The following is a 13,471-nucleotide window of genomic DNA, read 5'->3' on the forward strand; positions in this document are numbered from 1 at the left end:
TGTAAGATATAGGTCTTAATCGAAGTGTTTCACAAGTGAAATATAACAGATATCTAAGAAATGAATCTACTAATTGCATTTTTCCTGGTGCATTTCAAATAGGGCGGTCTAATTATAAGCAGCCCACACACACAAATGGCTGCTGCTCTTGCCCCAGTTTTCCCCTTCTCACCAGGCCCAGATGCTGCTGCCACGGAAGGCGTTGTCAGTGCTCATAGAGAATCTGAGGGTCAGAGTGGAGGAAGGAGGGGAAGTTATGGAAACAGTGACCAGGGGAGCGGACCCCAGGAACAGAGCCTGTCTGCTCATACTGTGGCGCTCTCCTGTCCTCTTGCCCACTACCAGAGTTCTTTTTCTTATTTATGTTGTCAAGTGCCGCTGAACAGAGTAGCAAGTGTGTGGTAGCAAGAGTCTTCTTTCACATATAGCAAGGAGGATAAGAGCATGGATTTGGAGTCTGATACTTCAGACTTGAAATTGGGCGTTACCACCTCCCAGCTGTGTGACCTTTGGGCAGGTTGCTTTACCTCTCCTGTCAAGTCTGTTTCGTCTTCTGTGAATGGGGATAATTGTACCTATCTCCCAGGGTTACTCTAGGATTAAATCAAGACCTGTACACGTACAGTGTACATGACCCCGTGCCTAGGGTGTAGTAAGCTCTCAGTAGACGGTGGCTCTTATCATATATGCAAACAACTAAAAGGTCCACAAATGATCCCTACACTGTAAGTTATTTTTAAGACAATGCTTTATTCCAAATATCTAATTGAACCCTACTCCCTTGGAGGAACTGACATTTTCAGAGGGGTAGGACAGTAGGGAACTTTTAGCATGGAGATGCTGGGGAAAAGGGCAGGTCAAGGTGAGAAACTCGGAGATTTAGAGCATCATAAGGTCCTGGGAAATGGGGAGAGGAAGACTAAAAAGTCGGACTAGGTGCATTCTTCCCCCAGAAAAGGGGAGGGGGGAGATCGTCTTCCTCTTCCTCCTCCCTATTGAACCACATATGCATTGTTGCTAGGACCCCAAACTGAGGCCGGGACTGGACTGTTAATACTGTATCTGCCCTCTGGCTGCACAGTCACCTGCAGAACTAAAAGAAAAGTATCCCTGCTTGGGCCTTGTGCCAGTCCCTCAAATGTGAATCTCTTAGGGAGTGAGACCCAGCAGCACCTCAGGTAACTGATGTGCAGCCAGGGTTGGGGAGCTCTTGAGCTCCGTGTGGGTTAAGTATACTTGTGAAGGCTAGCCTGGAATAAATACGCATAAACTAGGATGACAGTTCAGAGGAAGGACAGAGTGTCTCATTAGTGCCAGCAGGGAAGCTTTTTGGAGGAAGTGCAGTTTGAACCGAATCTTAACGGATGGGTAGGGTTTTAGACATGAGTGAGGACGAAGAGGGGAAAATCATTTCAGAGAGAGGGAATATTGTGAGCAGACTTGGAGATGGAAAAGCCCCAGGCACATATAGAAACAATAGATGGACCAGCTGGGGAAAGCTGAAATTCACGCTAAGGAATTTGGCAAGTTAATGCAGGTTTTGAAGAGGAGGGTGATGTGGATGGAGCTGTCTTTTAGGAAGCTGAATCCGATGGTACACCAAGGAGAGAGAACTGGAAGCGGATGTGTTTTCATAGACATATGTCTTGTCTGAAGAAAAGAGGCTATGTGAAGGAGTGAGGAAATAGTATGTGTTGAACAATAAACAATGGTGGTGGGTGACATGGAGAGAATGGGAAACCAGAGGGGAGGTGGCTAGATCAGGGGAGAGGAACTCATTCTTTTACTCGACTCACTGTTGCCCAGTGTCTACCTATTATTCTGCAAGACCTATGTTGGCCCGTTTCAAACCACCGTTTGGGTTATTTCCAGAGATGCAAAGGTGCAGAAAAAAGCTGGAAAAGTTTTTTGAAAACTACCTTTTTTCTCGGAGATTCTTTTTTTATGAAATTGAGTGTAGAATATTGGAAAAATTGTTTAAGATGACGTGTTTCTGTTGCAACCTGCTCATAACTGCTGATTCTTCCCAAATTATTTCTCAAAACCTGGCAGTAGAAAGACTTCTCTGGAAAACCGTCTGCAGCTCTCACTTCCCTGAATCCCCTTCTCCCTTTGTCAGGCGTTCTTTATCCAATGGCCCAGATAAAATGAACTCTGGGAGAGTCTGAGTGCATTGTTGCTTATGACCACACAGAAATACTTTATTTAGAAATAGGAAGGGTTTTGTCGTGAGCCAATCCATGTGGCTGCAGAATTCTCCTATCCAAGTTTAAGGAAGGAGCGGGGAGGTGGGACCAGCTCTCCTGGATTTGCCTGGGTTAGCCCTGGACTCAGAATCTTGAGAAGGGATAGCGATTTATGTTATTTCCAGTAAATACAAATATTAAGAATGAGAAGAAAGGCTGTTGTTAGTGCTGCCTTAGAAATGAGACTAATTAGGCAAAACCATGCATGGGAGAAGTTAAAATCCATGAAATTAGGGGTGGGAGGTGGCTTTCCCTTAGGAAATTTCCTCCACTTTAAAGAAATAGAAAAATTGATATAGATATAAAGAGAATAACAATAGAACAGTATTAAAAGTTTTTATTTTAAGAAAGACACCTAATCACAACCATCCAACTACTGTTCTTACTTTTTGGTATTTGCCCTATTCCATGGATGTATGTTTTTATATAGGTATAAATAATATCCATGCGAGAATGTATTCTGGAATATGCACTTAAAATATAACAATCATTTTCTTGTATTTCTATATCATTATTATAATTGAAATTTATTTAGTATTATAAATATTCTATTATGTTTATAAATCATAATTTATTAAGCAGTTCTCTAATGCTGACTTATTAGATTGTTTCTTGTTTTTAGGTACTAGAGAAACACTGCATTGTGTATCTCCAACATATGCCTTTTTGCTTTTATTCAATCATTTCCCTAGAATAGATTCCTAGGAGTAGATTTATTTAGTGAAAGGGAATAATAGCTTTATGGTGCTTGTCTCAGTTCCTTTCTGAAAATGAGTACTTTCTGTATCTGCTCAACACTCTAACAATAATAAACCTGGAAACTATAAAACTTTGTTATTTGACCACAGTTTTGATTTTAGTTTTTTTAATCTCAAATTGACAAAAGCTATTATTCCCTTAAATTTAGCATCTCAAAAATACATTTATATCTGCAATACAAATCAAAAATAAGTTCAGTTCATGAATTTATAATTATCTAAATAAACTATATCCTTTATATATAAAATAAACCTCACACATTGTCTTCTCTTTTCTTCAGTGTTTCCAGAAAGTTTATATCATTAGTTTTTTAAAACTATAAATTCCTATAAAATCCTAGTTTTTCTTTTCTTATAATATGCTAGGACAGTTCAGTCATATTTACATACCTAGTATGTCTCAGAGTTTACTTTAAAAATTTTGATGTTTCTGTATACACTTGTATAATTTCTTTTGTTAATTTTAAAAAGGAAAAACTCAGTTTTTATTTGAGCTATTATATATAGATCTGGAATATTAAAATACATTTTTCTGCAAGCTGCAAGTCCTTTTGTGTTCAGGTGGGTCTTCTTCCAAGGACTGATTTTCTGTGTGTGTGATATATAGCTATGTACAGACTAAAATAAGCTTTGTGGTTTAGAATAGTCTTCTTGCCAGTTAGTCTCTGCTACGCTTTTCTTTCCCCTCCCGTCCATCCTATTCATTACTCCCAGATTAATTTTCCTAAAACGCTGCTTACTGAAAAACCTCACTGAAAACCTTAATTGACTCCCCATTTCTAGATGAACTGAGTATAAACTTTTCACCTCGGCATTTAAGATCTACGACAAAACATGCCTCTGCAGGCTTGGGAGAACCACCAGCCGGGAGATGAGCGGGCCGTGGTGGTGGGCCGTCCCAGATTAACCTAGTCAGAAACCTCTGGGGTCGGACCCTGGGAACTCTCTCTCTCTTTTTAAAGATGCCCAGTGGAAGCACACTCAGCAGGGGTGACGAGCTCTGGCACTGGAAAAGAGTGGACACAGGCGTGCATCCTGGCTCTGCCACTTACCAGCTCAGTGATTTCCAGCCTGCATGCAGGCCTCTCCACACTGAGGCTTTCTTTTTTCTGCGAGAATAATTGCAATTACGCACACAGTAGTTGGTACAGAGTAAGTACTACACAAATATTGGCTGCTACTGTTTTATAGTAATAGTAGTAGTAATAGAAGTCATAAGCTTTGCATTCAGGCAGACATGGGCTCAAATCACAACTCTCTTCCTCCTCTCTCTAGATCTTATCCAAATTACCTAATTCTCTGACCCTCCATTTCCTCATCTACAAACAGGGCTAATAATGCCTCCCTTATTTAATATATGATATAAAATATAAAATATTAGCACATTGCTACGTAGTAGGCACAAAATTATAGCAAGTGTTTTATTATGTGCCAAGTACTGTTCTAAAACCCTATGAATAGCCGTGGAGCATTGTCTGATGTAGCGCCGGAAGGTGAGAGGATGGCACAAAAAGACTGGGCAGGGCTCCGTTCTACTGTACACGGGGTTGCTAGGAGTAGGAATCTACTCATCGGCACTAACAACAAAAACTGTTCTAAGTTCTCTGTTTTCACTACTCTTCCCATGAACCCTCTGAGGTGATACCACTATTATCATTATTTTACAGATGAAGAAACTAAGACACAGAGAAGTTAAGTGACTTGCTCAAGGTCACACAGCTAGGAAGCCGTGGATTTGGACTCAGTCCTCTGACTAGAGCCTATTCTTACCCACATGCAGTGTTCCTTCTCATTATTGTATTGCATTATTATTGACTTACTTTATTTCCCCACTAGCACCTCTGTCAACACTAGTTCCCTTAGGACGGTGAGTAATTTTTCTTTGTATCCCCTATAGCACCTAGCAAGCACCTCCTCTGTAGAAGACGCTTAACAAGTAGGTGTTCAATTGAGCCTAACAAACATACCCATTTCTCACATCTGGTCAAGTAAACTACTCTTTCTTTAGGCAGCTGTCTTCTGGCAGACTGTCTTCCAGCCTCAAATCAGAGGACTCTTAATTTGCGCATTTAGCTCCTTTCCCAGCCTCTTCCCTCTGAGCTTTACAAGTCCGTGTCCTGAGGAGGGGAGGATGGGAGGATGGGTCGTAGGAGTCAGTAGGGACTCTCCAGAAGGCCCAGGCACCTGGAAGGCAGCCTAGTCGGGCTGCTGGAAGGTAAGAGACCAGGTTAGGAAACAGCTGTCTCAGGGGAAGGCAGGGTTAGCTGCCACTCATGTTGCCCCTCCCCAGTGACGGTGCTGAGAAGAAGCTGCCTCCTGTAGTTAACCCTGCACGTACACCTCATCGGCTTCAGAGAGATGTTGTGTTCATTTCCCAAAAGTCTGATCCTGTTTTGACTTGCTGCGTGACTGTCTTCTCTGACCTCTTTCCCACTCTACTGGCATAGTGAGAGTATCAATTACGATCCCTGTTCATGCTGCTGCACTGACTTCTATGGATTTCACTTATTCCTTACAAGATGCTTTTATTTTAGTTTTTCAAAGGAGAAATTTAGGTGTATAGCTTCCTTTATTTTATTACTTATATTCTGAAAATTTTGAGATTTAATCAGAATTCCTATCTTCCTGAGTGATCTGAAATTCTGTATTACAGTTGTGATTGTTTTCCTTTGATATTAAAATTTTATCAGGATCTTTAATTTCTGTTTTTTTATAACACCTACTGTTGTATTTTTTCTTATTACAAAATCAATATATATTCATTGTAGAAAACTACATAAAAACACAGAAAAGAATAAATTAAAAAATAAAAACTATGCAGCATTCTAGTATTTAGTGATATTTATTTTTAACAGTTTGACAAATGCTCCTCCACTGTGTTTTCAATAAATACACACATAATATGAACATACCTATATATTGTATACAAACGCACAAATACCTTTCTTTCATAAAATTAGGATTTGGCTGTACATACCATATCTTAATTTTCTTTTATTGTATGATTTACAAGTATCATTTTTTGACTTGTTTAAAAAAATAGTGGAAATGAATGACAAGGGGACTTTGTGTACGTTGCTGACAATCAACATTAGGCATTTATTGCTAACGCTCCTCTTAGGACCTAGGCAGCCTCTTGTCCGAGCTCCATTTGGGAGCCTGTCTCAGTAGTAAGAGTGAGTAAAAGAAATGAACTCAACAGGGAATTTTGAGGTGGTTCCCGCTGTGGATCGCAGGCACTGGCCTTCACTCTGCCATCTGAGGCCTGTTACTGAAAACAAACCTGGCTTGGTACTGTGCACTGCTGTATGTGGTACTTGATTCTATATGTCTTGGTTTTCCACGTGCCTTGCCAAATTGGTTTCCTGACCATGACCTTGTAGTTCAGCATTTCCCCTTCCCTCCACCCGTTTCCTGCCTTTGCTTTTGATCATTAGGATTTTTTTTTCACATGAATCTCCTGGTAGTAATGTAGTAGTCAGACCTACAGTTAGGAGACTCCACCCTTAGTCTCCTGAAATTCTTTTTGGAAAAATACAGGTCTATGCTCAATAATTATAATATGAAACCACACACAATTTTAAAAGAATGTCTTTTTCATTCTGTTTTTAATAGCAAATTTTGGAATAGACAAACATTTTTTCTTCATTAATCCTGGCATCAACATTGCTCTTAAGGAGCGTTTTCAACTCTTACCTGTCTGCACGTGACTCCTACGTCTTGTTCAGCCCTCACCCCTCCCCTCTGCTCTAGTTCTATATTTCTGTAGACTTTTAGGACATCTCCAGTTAAGTATAATTTGTCACTTTAAATTCAGTCTGTCTTGCATGGACCTCATTATCTTGCATACAAACCTGCTTCAACTACCTGTCTTTTTTCTTTCCTGTGGAACCTAATACTCTTTCACTCTCCCTAAGTACTAACTAGTAGAACTAGTAAGAGAAAACAGTAAGGTGGCCAGATGCAAAGTATTCAGAATTCAATAGCTTTCCTATATATCATCAGCAATCACTTTGAAAATATAATGAAATAAAGCCCCAATCATCATAGCAATTAAAACTATAAAATACCCAGGAAAAAATTTTAATAATAATTCTGTAAGACATATATTATTAAAAAATTTTTGTTGATGGACTAAATATGTAGAGAAACATATTCCCAGTTGAGAAGGTGATAATTCTTCTCAAAGTGATCTATAGATTCAATGCAATTACAACCAAAAGTTCTAATGGAATTTTTAATAGAATTTGATAAGCTGATTCCAGTTTTTCTCAAAATTTGAATAAAGAAGAATGAAAAGAATAATCCTACCAGGTGTAAACATCTACCTTTAATCTAGAGTAATTAAAACATTATGGCATTGGCACAGGAAGAGACAAACAGATCAATGGAATGAAAAGAATCCAGAAAAAAAAGACATAGAACCAAATTTAATATATGATAGATACAGCATTTACAATCAGAGGGTAGAGGATGGACTGTTCAGTAAGTTAGAGAGAGAGGACAAAGAGAACATTGCAAAGGCCCTCAGGTGAGAGAACATGCATGGTGTATCTCTTAGAGCAAGAAGTCCTGTGACTAGAGAGGAGGAGTAGGGACAGTAGAGAGGTGATGTTAAGGAGGTAAGCAAGGGTCCTTATATGTCCTCCTGAAGAGTCTGGACCTTTCAGTCAAGTGCCTTATTCACCCCCAGATTAGTAAAAATATTCACATATATTTTCTTCTATGTTCTTTTACGGTTTCTTTTATTACATTTAGGTCTTTAATTTATCTGGAATTTATACCCATTCGTTAAATGAGGTAAAGATACAACTTTCACTTTTCATAACTAAATAGCCAATTATCCCAACTCCATTAATTGAATTTTCTCCCACTGATTTTAAATGCTGCTTTAAATGTCATCATATATAAAACTACTTTTCTAGGTTTGTTTCTGAACTCTGTCCCATCCCATAAATCTGTTTGTCTATTCCTTTGCCTATATAAAATGCACCACCTTGAGTAGTCTTAAGCAGCAGAGTAACATGATCAGATTTGCACTTGTAGAGAGCTCACACTGGCTGCTTAGGATTCTGTTCCAGTAAAATTCAAGCAAGAAATGGTCTCAGCCTAAACTGAACTGAAGCAATGGTGGTGGAATGCTTGCTGGAATGTGGTGGGTTTAGAAAGAGGAGGAGATGAAGATAATGCCCAGGTTTCTGGCTTGGGAAACTGGATAGACGACGATGATGCCTTTTACCGAGAAAGAAGGAGAGCAGCAGGTTTGAGGAGCGGTGTGAGAAGAGGATGAGTGCAGTTTGGGACATGTTGAATTTAAAATACCCGTAAGACTTCTCAGAGGAGAAGTAGAGTTAGGCATTTGAATTTGTAAATCTGAATCTCATTAAAGATCAGCGTGGAGAAATACTTACAAGACAGCAACAGAGAGCCCACAGTTGATGTTGTGGGAGTAGATAAGAGCATGTAAGTGCGCAGATGAGGACAGCATCTTCAGGAATACCTTGAGGGAGAGGAGCCTCCAAAAGAGACTAAGACGGAGTGGCTAGAGAAGTAAGGGGAAGTTGAGATGGTGAAGTGTTTTGGAAGCCAGGGGAAGAGAACATTTCAAAAGGATAGAATGGTTAGTAGTGTACAGTACTGCGAAGAGATCAGGAAAGCTAAGTTCTGAAAGTTTTCTATGGACTTAGTAAGAAGGAAGCCCTTGCTGACTATCACAAGAACTGGTTGGGTGGAGTGGTGTTAATGGAAACTTGTGTAGTGAGTTGAACAGCAAATGGGAAGGGAAAAAGTGAATGTAGACAACTTGTTAAGAATTTTGACTGCAGGGCTGGCCCTGTGGCTTAGCGGTTAAGTGTGCGTGCTCCGCTGCTGGCGGCCCGGGTTCAGATCCTGGGCGCGCACCAACACACTGCTTCTCCAGCCATGCTGAGGCCACGTCCCACATACAGCAACTAGAAGGATGTGCAACTATGACATACAACTATCTACTGGGGCTTTGGGGGGAAAAAAAAGGAGGAGGATTGGCAATATATGTTAGCTCAGAGCCGGTCTTCCTCAGCAAAAAGAGGAGGATTAGCACGGATGTTAGCTCAGGGCTGATCTTCCTTACAAAAAAAAAAAAAAAGAATTTTGACTGCAAAGAGAAGAGAGATGGTGGTACCTAAGAGACTATGTGGAGATGAACAGTTTCCTGAGTTTCTTTTTTGAAAATGGGAAAGGCCTCAACGTACTTAGATGCTGATGGGAAAGATCCAGAAGAGGGAAAGGAAATAATTGATAAGTCCTGGTCCAGGGTGGCTGAAAACAAGAGCCCCAGAGGGGTTGGAGTGCAGAGAAAGAGTACATGCGTAGATGACTTTGTAGGGTTGGGATCAAGTTAAAAGAATCTGATGGCTTCTATTTTCTCTGTGAAGTAGGAGCAAGGTTTTCTGCTGTAACCAAGGAGAGATGTGGCACAATGAGGGGTTTGAGAAAAATGCAGAAAGTTTGAAATAGCTACTGTGTAGAATGGGGAGAGAGGCAGCTAGCACAGTATGACAATTTTGGACATGTGGAGTTTGAATTCAGAGGGACAACATCTATGTGAGTTGAGAGTTTGTAGCTGAGGCTTGAGTTCAAGATTAGATAAAGAGATTTGGGGTTGTTAGAAACCTTAAATTAAGAGTTGAGAGGAAAATGAACAATTGGCAGAGCAAATGGAATCAAAGAAAGAGACTCCAGACAACGATATCGAAGAGGAACAAGAGGAGAAATAGAAATACCTAGTGTGAGTATGATATCGCGGTGACCAAGAGTTTTAAGTAGAAGGGGTGAGTTAATGAATCGAGTGAAGGTTGTAGAGCTGTGGTTCTTGACCCCAGCTACACATTAGAATCACCTGGGGAGCTTTAAGCACGTACCCAGGCCTCTGCCAACCCAGACCAATTAAATTGGAATCTGTGGGTGGGGCCCTGGCATCTGTATTCTCTTTGTGCTTCTAATTTGTAGCCGGGGTTGACAATCACTGCTACAGAGAGAGTATGATGAAGACTGAGAAGTGATTGAACTTGGCAACCAGGTCATCAGTGGCTTTTGAGAGAGCAGTTTCAATAAAGTGGTGAGACTATATTCCAATTTGTAGCAGGAGGGGCTGGATGAGGATATAGGGTTTTGTAGTGAAAGTAAAGTAAATGGAGAGAATTGATGCTGCATGGCCCCCATCTTTTTATAAAGTAAGAGTTTTTGTTAGCTACTAACTGTGAGTAGGGTGTGGATCTATTTGAGATTTTGTGGAGAGTGGAGAAAAAATTGAACAGATGCTATGAGGAATATAAGAGACTACAAAGCCACAATAATAGCCTAGATGAGTATGAGATGCATTCCGTAATTATCTGGCCTCTATCACGCATTGTTATTGAAGTAACGCATGCAGTGCTGATGTGTATAGAGGAGTTGCATCTAAGGCAGAAGATAGGTTTGGAAGTTAGCATGTAAGGCAAAAATTGCATTTGGTCAAAATTGCTCTTGTAAATTCCTTAGGAAGGTGCACAGTGGGGACTGACATTCCGTCTCCTCAGAGAGCCGGTTTTCCCCAGCAGCAGTGGAATAATCACTGTTTCTTCAGTTGAGCACCAGATGAAATAGTTGACTTGCATACAACTAATATTATATGAAAAATGTCTCTTTATACCAAAACCACACTCAGCTTAATTAAATACTCTCATTAAGGAGAAGTACTTGGGTCATTAAGAAGGGGTACTTAAGTACTGAAATTGACTGAGGGTACAAAAGAATTAGTTTCCAATCTCTGTCCTTCTGGGCATACAATGAATAAAGCAGGAGGAATTGCCTGTACTACTTAAATTGCTATTTTCCAGTTTCCTTTTTTTTAATTGAGCACATATAGTTGAATTTAAATGCATGATGATGCAGCTCACACCACTGTATTTTTATTGCTTGCTTGCCCCAAATTATCTTCGAGAGAGAGTATAATGTCACTGTCACTCACAATATGTGTGACTTTGGTCATGTTACTTAATCTCTCTTTTCCTCAGATTTCCCATCTATAAAGTCAGCATGAAAAGAATAGCTACCTGATAGGTTTGTTGTGAGACTAAGTAAGTTGATACATGGAAAGCACTCAATACTGTTAGAAATCGTTAGTTGTAGTAAATGGTGTGTGCTGATTCATAAGTGTGATTTGATGTCAGACGACAACTTACATCATGAGGTCAGACTTTTACTAGAGCTTAGGCTGTGGCCCAGTTGATGAACTTTGCCTTTCAAATCAAGGACTAGGTGAATGAGCGGCTGGCAAAGTTCAGACGTTTTACTACCGAAAGAAGAGGGCTTATTTATGACTTTTAAATAATTGAACCTGCCCCAAAGGGGTCTCTCTCAAATCTCAGAACAAAACAAATACACTTATCAAGACACAAAATCATGGTCTTTGCACTAAGATAAATGGTAAATACATGGGGATGTAGTAGATTTCTAGTAAGTTTCAGATTGTCTCTACCAAAACCAACAGTGCTGTGTGTTAAAGGCAGACTCTTTGAGGTGAAATGATATGATGAGTTGGCCATATTTTAGTTCTCATGATTTTTTGCAAAAATAGAGAGACATTTATTTTTTTTTTATTTTAATTTTAATTAATTTATTTTTTGTGAGGGAGATTGGCCCTGAGCTAACATTTGTTGCCAATCTTCTTCTTTTTGCTTGAGGAAGGTTGTCCCTGAGCTAACATCTGTGCCCATCTTCCTCTATTTTGTATGTGGGATGCCACCACAGCATGGCTTGATGAGTGGTGTAGGTCCGTGCCTGGGATCCAAACCCACGAACCCACGGCTGCCAAAGTGGAGCACGCAAACTCAACCACTACACCACCAGGCTGGCCCCAAGATGTTTTTTTTAAAAAAAGCATCCCTATTGAAAAGGGACAATGAAATGAAGTCTGATAATGTGTTAATAAAATTAAGGGATGGCTAAAAATGGAGTGATAGGAGAAAAGGGAACCTTCATACACTGCTGGTGGGAATGTAAATTGGTGCCGCCACTATGGAAAACAGTATGGAGATTCCTCAAAAAATTAAAAATAGAAATATGATATGATCCTGCAATCCCACTTCGGGTTATTTATCTAAAGAATATGAAAACACTAATTCAAAAAGATATATGTACCCCTTTGTTCATGGCAGCATTTTTCACAATAGCCAAGTCTTGGAAACAACCTTAGTGCCCATCAGTGGATGAATGGCTAAAGAAGATGTGGTATATGTATATATACAATGGAATACTACTCAGCCATAAAATATATGAAATCTTACTATTTGCAACAACATGGATGGACCTCGAGGGTATTATGCTAAGTGAAATAAGACAGAGAAAGACAAATACTGTATGATTTCATTCATATGTAGAAGATAAAAACAACAACAAACAAACACATAGATAAAGAGAACAGATTGGTGGTTACCAGAGGGGAAGGGGAGGTGAGGGAACGGCAAAATGGGTAAAGGGGCACATTTGTATGGTGATGGATGGAAGCTAGACTTTTGGTAGTGAACGTGATGTAGTCTATACAGAAGGAAAAATATAAGATGTACACCTGAAATTCATATAATATGTATAATATAAATTTATATAATATAAACCAATGTTACCTCAATAAAAAAATGGAGTGATAGAGAAGTAAATTAAAAAAAGAAGCTTCATTTTGATAGATTGGGCAGAAGAAGTACATCTAAGATTAGAGCATTTTTTAGTACTAGGCTTTTCATATAGGTGGATTTTGCAATGGTCCCTTTCAAATTTGTAATAACTACTGGCATAAACTCCTCATTACCACTTCTTTGAAGTCTATATGTCATGTTTGCAAATATTTTTTTTTTTCCAAATGAAACCTGTAATCTATAAGCAAATCAACTTTTAGAAATTGTCTATTTGAAAAAAACACTATCACATTTTGGCTCAGAAAATAAGTAGATTAAGCCTCTGAGCTCTTGGAAACAATTCTACTATATAACCTTATGAATAACATTTAGTTAACACAGGGTTTTAAAGTGCCACAATGAGTTAAAATACATTATTCACCACTTTTTTAAAAAGTCAGAACCATAATGAGTTGAATTATAAATGCCTTAAAACTTAAATTTAACTTGGTTAATTCCATGGCTATTCCACAGAATTAGAGTACTAGAATCATTATGCCCCATAATCACGTAATAACTAATATTTATTGAGCATTTTCTGTGTCAGAAACAAAGTGCTTTATATGTAGTAACTCATTTAATCATTACAGCTCTATGAAATAGGTCTTATTTTGCCCAAGATTTCATAGCTAGTATGTGGCAGAGCCAAGACCTGTACCCACACCATCTGCCTCCAGGGCCTTAACCACTATTCTTGACCGCCTATATGTACTTGAATACATAAATTCTGAGATGGTGTGTAACATGCTTGAATTTCCCATATGTCTTAATTTTTAAA

The 13,471-nt window shown here is 39.2% G+C and overlaps 1 protein-coding gene across 4 annotated transcripts in view; it reads left to right on the forward strand.

Annotated features, from left to right (window-relative positions):
* Positions 1 to 13,471, forward strand: part of SERTAD2 (SERTA domain containing 2) — a 114,748-nt gene that overhangs the window by 28,239 nt on the left and 73,038 nt on the right. The window lies entirely within an intron of this gene.

This window comes from Ceratotherium simum, chromosome 11 (genome assembly GCF_057802395.1).
Source record: "Ceratotherium simum simum isolate JZ-2026a chromosome 11, ASM5780239v1, whole genome shotgun sequence".
Taxonomy (NCBI): domain Eukaryota; kingdom Metazoa; phylum Chordata; class Mammalia; order Perissodactyla; family Rhinocerotidae; genus Ceratotherium; species Ceratotherium simum.